Source organism: Carassius carassius, chromosome 22 (genome assembly GCF_963082965.1).
Source record: "Carassius carassius chromosome 22, fCarCar2.1, whole genome shotgun sequence".
NCBI classification, from domain to species: Eukaryota; Metazoa; Chordata; class Actinopteri; order Cypriniformes; family Cyprinidae; genus Carassius; species Carassius carassius.
The window spans coordinates 16407381-16419872 of NC_081776.1; the positions used below are offsets into that span (position 1 = coordinate 16407381).

The following is a 12492-nucleotide window of genomic DNA, read 5'->3' on the forward strand; positions in this document are numbered from 1 at the left end:
AACCCACAACCTTTAGCGCTGTTAACACAATGCTCTACCACTGAGCCACAGGAACTCGTGAAATTACAGGAGAGAAGAAAAGAGAAAAAATGGAGAGGAGAGAAATGTGGAGACGTGAGAAAAGGGGGAGAGCTGCAAATGGAGTGGGACTCGTGTCGAGGAGAGAGCACAACTGTCTTGACAGTCTCTAGACTCAAACCACTCCACAAATTGCTGAGCACACACACACACGCAAATGAACAACTCTACAGAGAGCAAATCTCCTACAGCCACATTTAATAAGTAGAAAAACTGGCACAGTTAATGTTGAAATGAAGACAGCTGTCTCAATTTAGGCCAACGCTGATGTGAGTTCAACATCAGACAGTCCTTTTATGATAGATGGCTCAGACTTTAACACAAAGTTAATGAACACACACACAAGGATCGTCTGGTGCAATCCTTGATGGGACTCTCCATAGGTGTAATGATTTTTATACTGTACAAAACTGTTTTCTATCGCCCTACACCTAAGTCTACCCCTCACAGAAAACTTTCTGCATTTTTACAATCTCAAAAAAAAACTCTGTGTATTATTTATACACTTTTGTATACCCATGGGGATTACAATTTAGGTGACACAAGTCCACATGAGTTGGTGCGTATTCAGGTTTAATACCCCTTCCAGTGCAGAAAAACCTGTACACACACATATACATATAATGTTTCATTAACAAGGTTCGGGAGGAGCATGATCAGATAATAAATAAATTTGGCACAGGTGGAGCTCGTTAGTTAATCACATTAACTAGCACAACACGTGTGTGTGTGTGTGTGTGTGTGTGTGTATATATATATATATATATATATATATATATATATATATATACAGCCAACTTACCTCTATCCCACAAAAGTTTTCCAGCATCCTTTCTCTACCCCAACTCCTCACTATTATTCTATTTCTCATGCAATTTTTAGGAATGGGGGACTTCTCGGGTTTTGGATTCTCTTCCTCCCTCTGAGCCCTCCCTCTGGACAACACGCCAAATATGGTTACTAAATTGCTCTGTCCTATTATATGTTAGTGCAAACTTGTGAAATATTGTATTATCATCTTAATGCCACATGCTCTGTGGCCGGCTCCTTGCCATATAATTAAGCTCCAAACAGTTCACACCTCAAAACAATAGACTTCATTGTGCTTTCTTTTTAGCCATTTTAGAATTTAGTCAGGCAGATCCTACGCTTGAAAACCTGAAAAGACACAAACATACACCTGGCTTTGTAAGTTGTAATTAGCCATATGTAACAACTTGACAATATCACAATGACTGTAGCATTAGCACCCTCTATGAGTCAAAGTTGGAACTGCAGCATGTAACACTGAGGAGGTTTATAAGTGCATGTCTGTCACTTTTGAGCTGTCAGACAAACATTCTTGCAAATTCTGTCCTGTCTGAAATATGAATAATCATTGCTACTGTAAGATGTATAGTGCACCACATTAACGATTTGGAATTCAAAATGTAATTCAAAAACTAAGAAACGTTAGAATCTGATACCATCATTTACTACATATGGAAGTACAATATCCCTTCAATTTCATATCACAACAACAATACTACTACTAGTAGTAATAATAATAATTATTATTACTAAATATGAATAATGATGTAATATTTTTTATAACTACATAATACTACATATTAGTTAACATTAATTATATTGGTTAATAAACAAAAAAATAATATTTTCGGATAATCCAGCGAATTAAACACTTTGAAATGCCTCTTATTTTCATATTTTCTGATGGATCACTTGACATACCTGTAAGGTCTATGATCGACCAGTGACAGACATCGGAAATGCAAGTTACACAGAATTTACACACTTCAGCTTTCAAAATTAACATAGTAGGGCTGTCAAATCAATTAATCGGGATGTGTGTGTGTTGTGCATATTTATACACACACACACACACACACACACACACACATATATATTATTATTTTTTTTTTTTTTGGATGCGATTACAGTTTTTTACAATCGCTATGACAGATTTTTCAATACATTTAACAAATTTCCTAAACTCTTAACACACCAACACACCTAAAACACACAATTGGCAAAATGGTTAATTTCATGCTCAAAATCACACATTGTAAACTAAACTCCAAATCTAATTTTCAAAATACAATAATACACTAACACAATACACTATGTCTACCAAAACACTGCAAACATGTTTCAAAATCAAATAATTATTCAAAACACTAACACATGTTCTCTTCCAACAGGAACATTTAGTCAATCATAACACAATGACAAAAAAAACACTATCATCAGCTGAAATTACAGAAACTGCATTATTTTATGTGACAGGTCTGCCCTTATACAATGGACAGTACAGTATATTGTATTGATCAGAGATTGTGTTTTGCACTGTAGTTTCTTTTGAAGCCTCTCTACATTTTTGTTTTGGTTTAGTAAATGCATGCATTTTGTCACAAAAAATGAATGACCATCTCAGAGTAGCTTTATAGAATGTACAGTTACAGTTCTAAAAAAAAGACAGAGACAGAATTGCTGCAGTAAAGACTTTATTTGCAAAAGGACATTACTGCAAGATATACAAACAGAAAAAGCACCGGAATAATAATTAAAAAAAACAAAGTAAACTTCTAATCTGCCCGGTCTTCTGCATTTGGCCACATGTTCTCATCCACATCACACCTGATATCTTCTCTGGCAAGGCATCGTGGGAAGAATCTTTTTGCATGCCTTATCCACCCCTGGCAGTGTTCAGCTGTGATGTCTTGGCATGCAGCATCCATTGCATCCAGGAGGGACATTTGGTCATGTGGGCGATGGTCAAAAACCTTCCATCTCCAGGATGAGAAAAACTCCTCAATGGGGTTGAGGAAAGGGGAGTAAGGAGCAAGGAAAAGGGACACCATCCTAGGATGGGCGTCAAACCATGCTGTGACTGCACGGGAATGGTGGAATGCCACATTGTCCCATGTGATCACATATATTGGCAAGTGGTCTCCCACCTGTCCCCTTTCTACCTCTGGCACCAATCTTTCGTGCAGGTCTTCTAAAAATAGGAGAAGGCGGTCGGTGTTGTAGGGGCCAATCTCACATTTATGCAGGAGTGCACCATTGTTGGAGATTGCGGCACACATGGTGATGTTGGCTCCTCTCTGGCCCGGCACGGTAACTGTGGCCCTTTTGCCAATTATGTTTCTCCCACGGCGACGCCTTTTCGCCAAGTTGAAGCCAGCCTCGTCAACATAGATAATTTCATGTGGGACTTGATTGGCCTCCAACTCCATGACTCTCTGAAAGTAATTAGACACAGTGTATGTACATGCTGTGCTGTACTGTATATCTACTGTATGTCCTAATGTACTCCAGGTTTATAGAGTATTTTACTGCAAAACACACTGTGTATAGTACAGTAATGACTGTATTGCATAACCTTACCTGGACGTATTGGTGACGGAGTTCTTTGATGCGCTCACTGTTCCTTTCAAAAGGAACTTTGTATAGTTGTTTCATTAGGACTCTGTGTTTAGCTAGAGTCCGAGAAATGGATGTTATGCTGATTGCTGCAATGTTCCCAAAGACAAGGTTGTCCTCTACAACTCTGGACTGAATGTCCTTCAGTTTTATTTCATTGTCAGCAATCACCATGTTGACAATAGCAAGTTCCTGTTCTTCATTCAGGAGCTTTCCTCTGCCCCCTGAGGGAGGTAGACGTTGAATCCTTAGAGGAACAAAATACAGTTACATATTAGAGACCGGAGGCATACAGTCACTCTAATACTGTAAATGGTAATATTACAGTATTTACAGTACACTTTGCTGTAGGAGAAGCAATATCCTACCTGTTGGTTTCTCTGAAAATTCGGACAATGGATGCCACTGTGTCCCGGCTGAGATTTGGTTGTACTCGTTCACCAGCCTCTCTATATGATAGCCCATGGTTTATGACATGGTCAATGATAGTTGCTCTTATTTGATCAGTTACCCTAGCTCTGGTCCTTCTTTGAGCGCCACCACGCATTCTAACTCCTCTCCCTCTCCCTCGCCCCACTCCTCTGTCTCGTCCTTGTCCTCGCCCCACTCCTCTCCCTTGTCCTTGTCCTTGCCCCACTCCTCTCCCTTGTCCTTGCCCCACTCCTCTCCCTGGTCCTTGTCCTTGCCCCACTCCTCTCCCTTGCCCTTGTTCTTGCCCCACTCCTCTCCCTTGTCCTTGTCCTTGCCCCACTCCTCTCCCTTGTCCTTGCCCCACTCCTCTCCCTGGTCCTTGTCCTTGCCCCACTCCTCTCCCTTGCCCTTGTCCTTGCCCCACTCCTCTCCCTTGCCCTTGTCCTTGCCCCACTCCTCTCCCTTGCCCTTGTTCTTGCCCCACTCCTCTCCCTTGTCCTTGCCCTTGCCCCACTCCTCTCCCTTGTCCTTGCCCCACTCCTCTCCCTTGCCCTTGTTCTTGCCCCACTCCTCTCCCTTGCCCTTGTCCTTGCCCCACTCCTTTCCCTTGCCCTTGTTCTTGCCCCACTCCTCTCCCTTGTCCTGGTACTCGTCTTCCTCTCCCTCTTGCAGGCATTCTTTCTTTCTTTCTTTCTTTCTTTCTTTCTTTCTTTCTTTCTTTCTTTCTTTCTTTCTTTCTTTCTTTGTGTTGCTCTATATTGTTTCTTTTCCACACAAGATCAGCCCAAAGAGCCCTCTTTTAGAACATATGATCATGTGATTGAAAGAACCTCAACACCTGAGTGTGCTTCCTAGATGGGAATCAGCTGTGATTTATATATTTGCATAACTTCAATAAGCTGTTTCTCATTAGCAATGGAATAAAATACAGGGAATATATTTGTGTTTCAATTCACAATATGAACAGCTGTTTACCTTGACTTTAGCCTGTAAGGTTAGGTTTAGAACATGGTGTTATCTGTTCTGACATACAGTGTTAAATCATTGGTAAATTTGGCAGTAAAAATCCATTGTTTTGGTCTTGTTTGAGCTTGTGTGTAAAAGAAGTTCAAGCATTTTAAATTTGTGTTAATTGTATGCATTTTGTGTTAAAGCAACAAGAAATGTGTTAATAGTATAGCTTACACAGGCGGATGTAGTGCTAACTGTGTTAAGTGTTTTGGAAAATTGTTAAAAGTATTGAAAAATCTGTCATAGCAATCGTAGAAAACTGTAATCACACACATTTGACAGCCATAGAACATAGTAGTTTTATTTTTTCCATTAATGAAAATTATTTCAAAAGCCCCAAATCTACGAAGCATTCAGTAATCCAGCTTCACTATGGATTTTCCATTACCCAGTCCGTGCTTACTAATGAGAGAAATCTTATTTATTTTTTTAATAGAAAGAAAAGACAGCCCTCAAAAATTCTGGATTCTGCTTGGCCAATTAAACAAAGAACCAGAATGGTACTATAAACCTCATACTGCCCAGTTATTGCACCATAACACGTTTTGTAAGGGTCTGCATTTGTTATTTAATACTGAAATGTGAATTTTATTCTATTTATCATTCTTTCTCTGTAATCTATATTCTGTATTCTTCTCTTGTCGCTAAATTCATTCTCCAGCTTTCATTCTATCTTCTCTTTCAACTCATCTCATTGCTTATCTCCGTTTCTCTTGCTTTTTCCATTCCTCTCTCTCATTTGTGCCATTCTTTTGTTCATTCTTTCTTTCTTTCATTTTTCTCTCTCTGTCAGGGAGGGATGTTGGATCGATATTGTGTTTAACATCACCTTTGTGCTGCACGCAGCCTCCAGCTAACAAGTCCCGCACGGGTGACCTTTGACCCATGCGATCGATGCTGGCACAGGGTGCTCATGGGAATGCTTCCACGGAATCGGGGACACTGATAGGGCTACAGAACACTGTGGCCTAACTTCCGCCACAGTTGAAAAAGGTGAACTGGAGTCATCAGGAATGGCAGCCTGAAAGAGACATAAACAGCATTAGGAAGAGGGCTGCTTCTAAGACACAATATTCAATATTTTTTTTACTGTCTGGGATAACACATTAGTAATAATGTATTGTTCACTCAATAATTATAACAATAAATTAGTATTTACCCATATCTTTCATTCATTTATTTATTATTATTTTGGAACAGAAAAAGAGTCATTTAGAGAGGTTTCAATCTGCTCTTTTGAAACAATGAATGGTGACCAAGTCTGTTAAGCAAGATTTTCAGAGAATAATTGTTGATCCTCAGAAAGGATGGTTTCAGAATGATTTTTTTTTAATAGACCAATGTTATCATGTATTATGGTTTTCTTAACATCTATTTTGTTTACATTTTCTATTACAAGTTTAAAAAGTATATGTATATGTATTTTTCTAGCAGTGTTATTCTAGTATTATTATATTTTAATTAATATTTTGAATTTATTGTATTAGTTTCTAATGTATCTATGTGTGTGTGTGTGTGTGTGTGTGCGTGTGTGTGTGTGTGTGTGTGTGTGTGTGTTTGGTGTGTTTGGTGACTTTATTAGATTTTTGGTTATTTGTGCAAACCACAGTCATCACTCCCTCTTACTTTCTTTCCTTTCTTCCACTTACTCTCAGCAGTTTTCACATTTATATTTAAAACATCAACTTGTTTTTGAAGATAACGTGCATTTCCAACCTCGCAACATGATAAACCAATAAAATATATATGCATATTTCAAACATCAAAACACATCTAGTTAATAAACTTCCCTCTCTCATACTGTAGCTTCAGCTAATACAGAGCTCTTTTTTAAATGTCATTGCTTCATTAAAATTACAGAGACTGTTTACTTTGCATAAACATACATGCAATAAAATTCCAACATGCTCAATTAAAACCACATGGAAAAGCTGAAAAATATATGAACATGAATGAATTATAATGGTGGCAGCTGGCATACATGCAGTAGTCTGTAAATGTATGTATTCCTGAGCTACTATAGCAGTTAACTGAAGTAAGCACCAACCAAAGTGACTGTACTTCAAACGCCCATTTCCATTCTTGTCCTCTTGGGTTTGACCCCACCTACACAGGGCCTATTGACTGACAGCTATATCAGCCATTAAGCAACCAGAGGTCCAATAGGCCTAGCAACAACTGTGGTTACAGGTCCTAGGAAACCGTGTTCATGGGCCACATACTCAAAAACCTTCAGTCTTGGGAAAGCCATATATATATATATATATATATATATATATATATATATATATATATATATATTTTTTTTTTTTTTTTTTTTTTTTTTTATTATTTTATTATTTTTTAAGACCAAATGAGAAGTTAGCAGAGGTTTGAGCCAGGTCCTGTGATTTTTGGAGCAGTAATTGTTTGAAAGTAGAGGGCTCTCATACTGGTAAGCTAATGTTAGATAATCGTGCTTCATACCTACAACTTATCCATTTGAATGTCCTAGTGAAACCTATGGGGGGCCGGACAAGCCATAATTCACTCTGGCACTCTCACATACTAACATTCTCCTTTCACATACAGTACATATATTCTTGCTTTCACACACTTACAGTCGTGGCAAAAAGTTTTGAGAATTACATAAATATTGGAAATTGGAAAAGTTGCTGCTTAAGTTTTTATAATTGCAATTTGCATATACTCCAGAATGTTATGAAGAGTGATCAGATGAATTGCATAGTCCTTCTTTGCCATGAAAATTAACTTAATCCCAAAAAAACCTTTCCACTGCATTTCATTGCTGTCATTAAAGGACCTGCTGAGATCATTTCAGTAATCGTCTTGTTAACTCAGGTGAGAATGTTGACGAGCACAAGGCTGGAGATCATTATGTCAGGCTGATTGGGTTAGAATGGCAGACTTGACATGTAAAAAGGAGGGTGATGCTTGAAATCATTGTTCTTCCATTGTTAATCATGGTGACCTGCAAAGAAACGCGTGCAGCCATCATTGCGTTGCATAAAAATGGCTTCACAGGCAAGGATATTGTGGCTACTAAGATTGCACCTAAATCAACAATTTATAAGATCATCAAGAACTTCAAGGAAAGAGGTTCAATTCTTGTAAAGAAGGCTTCAGGGCATCCAAGAAAGTCCAGCAAGCGCCAGGATCGTCTCCTAAAGAGGATTCAGCTGCGGGATCGGAGTGCCACCAGTGCAGAGCTTGCTCAGGAATGGCAGCAGGCAGGTGTGAGCGCATCTGCACGCACAGTGAGGCCAAGACTTTTGGAAAATGGCCTGGTGTCAAGAAGGGCAGCAAAGAAGCCACTTCTCTCCAAAAAAAAAAACATCAGGGACAGATTGATCTTCTGCAGAAAGTATAGTGAATGGACTGCTGAAGACTGGGGCAAGGTCATATTCTCCGATGAAGCCCCTTTCCGATTGTTTGGGGCATCTGGAAAAACGCTTGTCCGGAGAAGAAAAGGTGAGCGGTACCATCAGTCCTGTGTCATGCCAACAGTAAAGCATCCTGACACCATTCATGTGTGGGGTTGCTTCTCATCCAAGGGAGTGGGCTCACTCACAATTCTGCCCCAAAACACAGCCATGAATAAAGAATGGTACCAAAACACCCTCCAACAGCAACTTCTTCCAACAATCCAACAACAGTTTGCTGAAGACCAATGCATTTTCCAGCACGATGGAGCACCGTGTCATAAGGCAAAAGTGATAACTAAGTGGCTCGGGGACCAGAATGTTGAAATTTTGGGTCCATGGCCTGGAAACTCCCCAGATCTTAATCCCATTGAGAACTTGTGGTCAATCCTCAAGAGGCGGGTGGACAAACATAAACCCACTAATTCTGACAAACTCCAACTCTTTGCATAAATGTCATGTAATTGTCGATAAAAGCCTTTGAAACGTATGAAGTGCTTGTAATTATATTTCAGTACATCACAGAAACATTTGAAACAAAGATCTAAAAGCAGTTTAGCAGCAAACTTTTTGAAAACTAATATTTATGTAATTCTCAAAACTTTCGGCCACGACTGTACATTCTCCTTTCACATACATATATTCTTGCTTTCACACACACATACATTTCCTTACACATAAATTTCTAAACTCACACACATCTTCTTTCACATACATATACACACATACATATAAAGAATGTATGTATGTAAGAGAGAGAGTATGCACGTATGTATGTGCGAGAGAGTATAGTGGAAACGGAAGCGGTTTAGTTGAAACGGAAGGTGTATAGTGGAAACAGAAGGCGTTTAGTTGAAACGGAAGACAGGTTAGGCGCGATCAGGCTTTTCTGGGTTTTAAAAAATAAATAAATAAATATTATCATCGTGAAAAGGTTTACATGGCCTCGTCCTTTGAGCGAGTTGAGATTGAGGACGCAAACTCAGCCTCAGTCGTGTTGCCAGATAGACGTATTATAAGCATCCAAGGTTTTTTTTTATTTTTTATTCAATTTAGGAAGTGAATTAAGTGGGAGGTTGCAAAATAGGGACAGTGATATATTTATATTTAAATAACTCAAGAATCATTGCAGTTTATTTATTTGTAGATTTTTATTTAGTTGATTTAAAAAAATAAAATTATTGCAGCTCTGCGTGCATCATTAACTCAGTGCTAGACTAGTGTTCTATATGCGCCACCTGCTGTCAGAGATTGAATAAGCATTTTCATCAGAATCAGAAAGAGCTTTATTGCCAAGTGTTTACACAGAAGAAATTTGCCAAGAGCTTCCAGTACATAAAGTACAAACATTGTGCAGACACACATAATTAAGGAAATAAAACTAATAATAATAAATAGTAATAATAAAATATTCATTCAGCCAATCTGATGTCTTTGTTTTGTACACTTGCTTCATGTTGCATATATTTTTTTGTTTGTTTGTTAGTTTGGCCAGTAGCAAAGCAAAATAAAAAATAAAAATAAAAAAAAGAATAAGAACTAAATAAATTGGCAACGAGAATGGGAATCGGCTCATTTGATTGTAAAATAAATAAAATCCTGATCAGTGCATCCTTAACTGGAATAGTTAGGCCTACCTGAAAGACCTGAAAAAGCATGGTTTATTTCAGTTTTATCTTTGGACAATTTGTGCAAAATGGTTATTTATTACAATAAAATGTTACAGTCAACAATGAAAACAATAAGTCTTATTGATTGATTGATTGAAGTCCTGTGAATATTTTGCCAGGGCAAGTAAAAAAAAATTAAACCACTGGCCGAACTGGACCAGTAGAAAATGTCTTTAGCGTTAAGCCCTGTTAATACGATCAAAATCAGTGTCTTAGAGCTTGTACACAGATCTGTAGAACATGTAGGTTACATAATTATATGTTAAAAATAAAAACTTAAAATATGTACTTGAAAAGAAACAGGATGACTTTGAATAGCATAACTGTAAAATTGTGAGGAAGAGCTGAGCAGGTCTTGCTCATGTATTTCCTGGTCTGAGAGTGACTTCCTACTTAAACAGAAAGTAATGTATACCAAAAATAATAATAATAATAATATTATATATATATGTGTGTGTGTGTGTGTGTAAAAGGAGAATGCATGTGTCTGAAAGCAAAAACAAAATGTATGTATGTGTAAGGAGAATGTATGTGTGTAAAGCAAGAATATATGTAAGTGAAAGGAGAATGTATGTGTGTGAGAGAGAGTAGAAATGTATGTATGTGTAAGGGGAGTGTATGTGTGTGAGAGTAGAAATGTATGTATGTGTAAGGAGAATGTATGTGTGTGAGAGAGAATAGAAATGTATGTATGTGTAAGGAGAATGTATGTGTGTGAGAGAGAATAGAAATGTATGTATGTGTAAGGAGAATGTATGTGTGTAAAGCAAGAATATATGTAAGTGAAAGGAGAATGTATGTGTGTGAGAGAGAGTAGAAATGTATGTATGTGTAAGGGGAGTGTATGTGTGTGAGAGTAGAAATGTATGTATGTCTAAGGAGAATGTATGTGTGTGAGAGTAGAAATGTATGGATGTGTAAGGAGAATGTATGCGTGTCAGAGTAGCAGTGTATGTATGTGAAAGGAGAATGTAAGTGTGTGAAAGCAAGAATATATGTATGTGTAAAGAGAATGTATGTTTGTGAGAGTAGAAATGTATGTATGTGAAAGGAGAATGTAAATGTGTGAGTGTGCCAAAATGAATTATGGCTTGTATGGCCCCATTTACACACTAACCACAAAACTCTCCACAAAAGCACTTTTCACATGTGCTACAGGCAATCAGGCAAAAACAATTACTTGCAAGTGTGTGGATTTGTATGCTTCTGTGTGATAGTGAAAAACTGTGTTTTTATAGTTCTCTGAGCGAGAACTTCAAGAGAGAGACAAATCTCTTTCCTAATTCAATCTTCTTTAAAGTACCCCTTAACGTTGCCACAATGTTGGTCATCTTGGTGTATTTGTTTTTTAGATGTATTCAAAGATATACAAACATAAAATATTTCAAGTTTTAATGTCTGAAAAAAAAAAAAATATAAATAATAATAATAATAATATATATATATATATATATATATATATATATATATATATATGATCTGCCTGCCAAATGTAATGTGAAATTGCTGAAGACATACATTTTATTCCTACCAAAATAACATCACAGACATCACATTGTAATTAAGTGTCAAGTGATAACATGTTAGCATTAGCATCTCGTTACAGATAATATAGATAGATAGATGTACTCCCCTTGTTTTTTGTGAACCCTCAGTATTTCTAACTGACTCAATCCTAATGATCTGAGTGGTCTATTAGGTTTATATTCAGTGAGATTATCTACAATATATTTAGGTCCTAGGCCATTGAGTGATTTATAAACAAGTAAAAGTACTATAAAAACCAATCCTAAATATAACGAAGTCAGTGTGAGGACCTGAGGACTGGTGTGATATGCTCAGATTTTCTGGTTCTTGTCAGGATCTTGTCAGCAGTGTTCTGAATGAGCTGCAGCTGTCTTATAGACTTCTTGTAAAGGCCTGTGAGGAGACCATTACAATAGTCTAACCTGCTGGTGATAAAGCCATGAAAAAATGTCTCCAAATCTTGACTGAAAACAAAACATCTAATTGTTGCGAAGTTTTTGAGTTGAAGTATGCACGTCGGATCACTTCCTCCTCACTCTTAACCTCAACATGGTCCCTGACACATCACTTACCCCTCCACGTCATCTTTCGACGTAACCTATGCACACTTTCACCCTCCCGGCTATTTGCAATAGTTTCATCTTCACTTCCTTCCCCTAAACTTTTTGCATCTTCGGATGCTAACAGTGCTACTGATTCTGCTCCACTCTTACATCTTGTTTAGACACTGTTTGCCTCTTATCTTCCAGGCCAGCCCGTAACACCCCTTCTGCCCCTTAGTTATCTGATGTTCTACGCGAACACCGTTCTAAGCTTAGAGCTGCTGAAAGGGTGTGGCGCAAATCCAAAAATACTACTGACCTCAATGTGTATCAGTCACTCCTATCTTCCTTCTCTGCTAATATCTCCACTGTTAAAATGTCATACTACCATAACAAAATTAACAA

General features: G+C 37.8%; 1 long non-coding RNA gene across 1 annotated transcript in view; it reads right to left on the bottom strand.

Moving 5' to 3' along the window:
- LOC132099053 (uncharacterized) overlaps positions 1-5941 on the bottom strand; it is a 43789-nt gene extending 37848 nt beyond the window's left edge. Inside the window, exon 1 of the long non-coding RNA XR_009423017.1 lies at positions 5756-5941. This is a non-coding gene — a long non-coding RNA (uncharacterized LOC132099053). The remainder of the gene's footprint in view (positions 1-5755) is intronic.
- Between the last annotated feature and the right edge of the window lie 6551 nt (positions 5942-12492).